The sequence below is a fragment of the Muscardinus avellanarius genome (genome assembly GCF_963383645.1).
Source record: "Muscardinus avellanarius genome assembly, chromosome: 18".
Classification (NCBI taxonomy): Eukaryota; Metazoa; Chordata; class Mammalia; order Rodentia; family Gliridae; genus Muscardinus; species Muscardinus avellanarius.
The window spans coordinates 44,662,860-44,668,859 of NC_137804.1; positions in this window are offsets into that span (position 1 = coordinate 44,662,860).

Sequence of the window (6,000 nt, forward strand, 5' to 3'; positions counted from 1 at the left end):
CGGTGGTGAATGAAGTCGTGGCTTCTGCCAGGGAGGGTGTCGATGTGTTCACGATGATTTCGGCAGAAGGGAGTGTATCCGCTGTCACATTCGGAGGACTCTCAGATGCAGGCAGAGTGAGCTCAGGTTCTGGGGACAAGGTCACCCCAGTAGGCTCTGGGACAGGTGGGGACACGTAGGCCAGGGTGACCGCTTCCTCTGGCCTGTCAGTCAACTGTGAAGATGGAGACCGGCCTGGGGCAGAGGTTACATCAGCCTCTGGAGTCTGCCAAGGGGGACGGGACACGAGAGACGATGGGGTGCTTGTGAGCGTGGCTGAGCTGGTGGTGTCCGGGGCAGCGCTAATGTTCTTTAATCCAGAAGTCAAAGGGGAAAGTGGCTCTGTCTTAAACCCCGTCATCTCTGAGTAGCCGGGCACTGATGGAGACACGGTAGTCGCCGGCACGGAGGAAGAAGAACCCGCTGTGTATGTGGCCTGGGATGACACAGATGGGGCTGGTATAGAGGAGGTTGGTTTGTGCCCCAAGCTGGTGGTCTCTGTGTGGGTTACCGCTGTCGTTGAGAAAGGAGGGATTTTCTCTGATTCTGTGAGGAGGTCAGATGTGGGCAGTGTTTCACCCGAGGAGCTGCCCCACCATGGAGTTGTCCTGGATTCAGAACCTGGGGTTTGGGGCAGCATGTCTGTGGTCTTCACAGGTCCAGAGCTGGACAGTGAAGTGGCAGGAAAGGGAGTGGACAGGGTGCTATGCGGCCACGTAGAGGAGACAGACGAGGGTGAAGTCACGGCAGGACCCAGGCTCCTCACTTCTGACTGTGGGGATCCCCGGGTCGTGGGAGAGTGGGAACCTGTCCAGATGGTGGCTGATGTTTCCCTGGAAAGGGTCTCCTGTGCCGCATCCAGAGAGGGACTTGTGTGGATGGTGGTGTCATCTGCAGAGCCCGTCCCGGTGGAGGAGGCGGAGAGCCTGGCTGCGGTCCCAGCAGAGACGTCTGATGATCCCGAGGACTGAGTGGCCGGGATGGAGGTGTGGCTGGAGGGAATGACATCTGTCCTGGAGACCACAGTGAGGGTGGCGGTGGGGACACTGTAAGGCAGAGAGCTTGTCTTTGCAGAGGAGATGGTCTCTTCAGAGGTGCTGGACTCCATCTGATTCGATGCAGGTTCAGGAGAGGTAGGCACTGATGTGGGGGAAATGGAGTCTATTGTGGTGTCAGAAGTAGCCATTGGAGATGTTGCCATGGTGAGCTTTGGAGCCACGGGTGCAGAGGAAGACCACCCAGAACCGGGGGTCCTGGTGTCCACGGTGGAGGCTGCACGGGGTGTGGAAGCGTGACTCGTGACCAGGTAGGTGGTGATTTCCGAAGGGGACAGGTGCTCCTGTGGGCTGCTGGTCAGTAGTGGATGGGAACTGGACTCGGGTGCTGAGCTTCTGCCCTCAAACTCTGTGGTACCCACAAGAGTAGAGGCTAAGGAAGAGACAGTGGAGTAGGGAGAGAAGGCTCTGGGACCTGTAGAAGAGAGGGCAGGTGGAGGAGATGAGGTCCCACCTAGGTGTGTCCATGGGGAGGTGAGGGAGCTGCTGTGCTGCATGGATGGAAGGCTGGTGGGTGCTTCAGTCCCAGAAGATGCGCGGGAGGGAGGGCTCACGTCTGAGTGTGTAAATATCTGTGTGACAGGAAAGGTGGGCTGGGGTCCTGAGGCTGTGATTGTGGATTCCCAGGGAAGGTCGCTGTGTGAGGTGTCTTCAGGTGGACCCGGGAGGGTGGTGGTGGCCATGTCTGAAGGTTCTGTATGGAAGGGGGAGGGCGGGAGCTCAGTGCTCATCACCCCAGAGCTCCCATCTGCTGTGTTGGTGGAGGGGACAGTGTGGGGAGCGGTTGTTTGCAGAGGGGACTTGTGCTCTGCACCTGATGGCTGTGTGGACACGCCCAGGGGCATTTCCTGGAGGCCTGTGGTCCTGTCCGCAGATGAGATGGAATCCCCAGGTGTGCTGCTGTGGGGCCAGGCTGAGGTCCAGGAGGAAGCTGTCTGATCACCCATCTTCACAGTCTCAGAGGATCCAGGCATTGGTGTGGACATCGTGGTTTCCCTAGTGATGTAGGTGGTCCTCAGTTCTGCTGTGGTCTGGGATGGATGTGACGTGGCTGAGGCAGTGGGATGAGGCTGGGGTCCAGAGCTGGAGGTCAGCTCACTGGTCTCTGCTGTGCTGGAGGAAGCCTCACTTGACCTTGGGCTTGTGGTGACAGGGGAGGTGAGCAGGCTCTGTCCTGTGCTGCTGGTCTGACCTTGAGGTGTGAAGGTTGCAGGTTCTGAGCTCATGCCTGACACAGGTGTGGTTGTCTGTAGTCTGTCTGTCGCTGAGCTGGTCTCCTCGGCTGTGCTGCTGTGGGGCCAGGCTGAGGTCCAGGAGGAAGCTGTCTGATCACCCATCTTCACAGTCTCAGAGGATCCAGGCCTTGGTGTGGACACTGTGGTGTGCCTGGTGGTGTAGGTGGTCCTCACTGCTGCTGTGGTCTGGGATGGATGTGACGTGGCTGAGACAGTGGGATTCGGCTGGGGTCCAGAGCTGGAGGTGAGCTCCCTGGTCTCTGCTGTGCTGGAGGAAGCCTCACTTGACTCTTGGCTCATGGTGACATGGGAGGTGACCAGGCTCTGTCCTGTGCTGCCGGTCTGGCTTTGAGGTGTGATGGTTATACTTTCTGAGCTCGTGCCTGACACAGGTGTGGCTGTCTGTAGTCCATCGGTCAGAACTGGGGCTATGGTTCCAGGAGAGGAAGCTCTGAGTTTTGCAGAGGTGGGAGTAGCAGAAGGAGATGGCGTCACACCTGTGCTTGACCCTGGGGAGGTGGCGGAGCTGCTGTGATGCGCAGATGGAGGGCTGGTGGGCACTTCAGTCCCAGAAGATATGCTGGAGGGAGGGGTCACTTCTGAGTGTGGAGACGTCTGTGTGACAGAGGAGGTCATCTGGGGTTCTGAGGCTGTGGTTGTGGATTCCCAGGGAAGGCCACTGTGTGAGGTTTCTTCAGGTGGAGCTGTGAGAGTGATGGTATCCTCCTCTGAAGGTTCCGTATAGAAGGGGGAGGGCGGGAGCCCAGTGCTCATCACCCCAGAGGTCCTATCTGGGGTCTTGGTGGAGAGGACAGTATGAGGAGCTGTTGTTTGTACAGAGGACGTGTCCTCTGCACTGGATGGCTCAGAAGACGTGCCCATAGGTGTTTTCTGGAAGCCTGTGGTCCTGTCCGTGGCTGAGCTGGACTCCACAGGTGTGCTGCTGTGGGGCCAGGCTGAGGTCCAGGAGGAAGCTGTCAGATATTTCATCCTCATAGTCTCAGAGGATCCAGGCATTGGTGTGGACACTGTGGTGTCCCTGGTGGCGTAGGTGGTCCTCACTGCTGCTGTGTTCTGGGACGGTTTTGACCAGGCTGAAGTAATGGGATGGGATCCAGAGCTGGAGGTCAGCTCACTGGTCTCTGCTGTGCTGGAGGGAGCTGGACTTGACTCTAGGCTTGTGGTGACCGGGAAGGTGACTGGGTTCTGTTCTGTGCTGCTGCTCTGACTTTGAGGTGTGAAGGTTGCAGCTTCTGAGCTCATGCCTGACACATGTGTGGCTGTCTGCAGTCTGGTGGTGGGAACTGGGACTGTGGACCCAGGAGAGGAGGCTCTGAGTCCTTCAGAGGTGAAAGCAGCATGAGAAGATGAGGTCACACCTGTGCTTGACCCTGGGGAGGTATGGGAGCTGCTGTCTTGCACAGACAGAGGGCTTGTGGGGGATTCAGAGCTATAAGATGTGCTGGAGACAGAGGTCACTACCGAGTGTGACGTCTCTGTGACAGTGGAGGGGATTCTGGACCCCAAGGCTGTGGTCCTGGTATCCCAGGTAAGGCCACTGTTGGAGATGTCCCCTGAGGGACCTGTGTGGCTGGTGGGGGTCATGTATGAAGATTCAGTGTGGAAGGCAGAGAGAGAAGGCATGGTGGTCACTGTCCCAGTCATCTTCTGTGGTGTGGTCATGGACAGGACAGTATGGGGCACAGAGCTTGGTCCAGTGGATATGTCCTCAGAAGTGAAGGGCTCAGTAGACATGGCTGTGGACGTTTCCTGGAAGCCTGTGGTCCTGTCTGTGGCTGAGCTGGTCTCCTCGGCTGTGCTGCTGTGGGGCCAGGCTGAGGTCCAGGAGGAAGCTGTCAGATCACCCATCTTCACAGTCTCAGAGGATCCAGGCATTGGTGTGGACACTGTGGTGTCCCTGGTTGTGTAGGTGGTCCTCACTGCTGCTGTGGTCTGTGATGGATGTGACGTGGCTGAGACAGTGGGATTCGGCTGGGGTCCAGAGCTGGAGGTGAGCTCCCTGGTCTCTGCTGTGCTGGAGGAAGCCTCACTTGACTCTTGGCTCGTGGTGACAGGGGAGGTGACCAGGCTCTGTCCTGTGCTGCCGGTCTGGCCTTGAGGTGTGATGGTTACACTTTCTGAGCTCGTGCCTGACACAGGTGTGGCTGTCTGTAGTCCATCGGTCAGAACTGGGGCTGTGGATCCAGGAGAGGAAGCTCTGAGTTTTGCAGAGGTGGGAGTAGCAGTAGGAGATGGCGTCATACCTGTGCTTGACCCCGGGGAGGTGAGGGAGCTGCTGTGCTGCCCAGATGGAAGGCTGGTGGGCACTTTTGTCCCAGAAGCTGTGCTGGAGGGAGGAGTCACTTCTGAGTGTGGAGACGTCTGTGTGACAGAGGAGGTCATCTGGGGTCGTGAGGCTGTGGTTGTAGAATCCCAGGGAAGGCCACTGTGTGACGTGTCTTCGGGTGGAGCTGTGAGAGTGAAGGTGGCCACCTCTGAAGGTTCTGTATAGAAGGGGGAGGGCGGGAGCCCAGTGCTCATCACCCCAGAGGTCCTATCTGCTGTGTTGGTGGACAGGGCACTTTGGGGAGCCATTGTGTGGAGAGAGAACTTGTCCTCTGCACTGGACGGCTCAGTAGATGTGCCCGTAGATGTTTCCTGGAAGCCTGTGGTCCTGTCTGTGGCTGAGATGGTCTCCTCAGCTGTGGTCTTTTGGGGCCAGGCTGCGGTCCAGGAGGAAGCTGTCAGATCACCCATCTTCACAGTCCCAGAGGATCCAGGCCTTGGTGTGGACACTGTGGTGTCCCTGGTGGTGTAGGTGGTCCTCACTGCTGCTGTGGTCTGTGATGGATGTGACGTGGCTGAGGCAGTGAGATGTGGCTGGGATCCAGAGCTGGAGGTCAGCGCACTGGTCTCTATTGTGCTGGAGGAAGCCTGACTTGAATCTTGGCTTGTGGTGACAGGGGAGTTGAGCAGGCTCTGTCCTGTGCTGCTGGTCTGACCTTGAGGTGTGAAGGTTGCAGGTTCTGAGCTTGTACTTGACTGAAGTGCAGATGTCTGCAGTCTGGTGGTGAGAACGTGGCTGGTGGTTCCAGGAGAGGAGGCTCTGTGTCCTCCAGAGGTGAGAGTAGCAGGAGATGAGGTGACACCTGTGCGTGTCCATGGGGAGGTGACGGAGCTGCTGTGCTGCCCAGATGGAAGGCTGGTGGGTTCCTCAGTCCCAGAAGATGCACTGGAGGGAGGGGTCACTACTGAGTGTGTAACTGTCTGTGTGACAGAGGAGGTGGTCTGGGGTCCTGAGGCTGTGGCTGTGGACTCCCAGGGAAGGTCAGTTTGTGAAGAAGCTTCAGGAGGGCCTGTGTCGGTGGCGGTAGTCAGGTGTGAAGGTTCTGTATGGAAGGAGGAGGGAGGGATCTCAGTGCCCATCACCCCAGAGGTCCTATCTGGGGTCTTGGTGGAGAGGACAGTGTGAGGAGCTGTTGTTTGTACAGAGGACTTGTCTTCTGCACTGGATGGCTCAGAAGACGTGCCCATAGGTGTTTTCTGGAAGCCTGTGGTCCTGTCCGTGGCTGAGCTGGACTCCACAGGTGTGCTGCTGTGGGGCCAGGCTGAGGTCCAGGAGGAAGCTGTCAGATATTTCATCCTTATAGTCTCAGAGGATCCAGGCATTG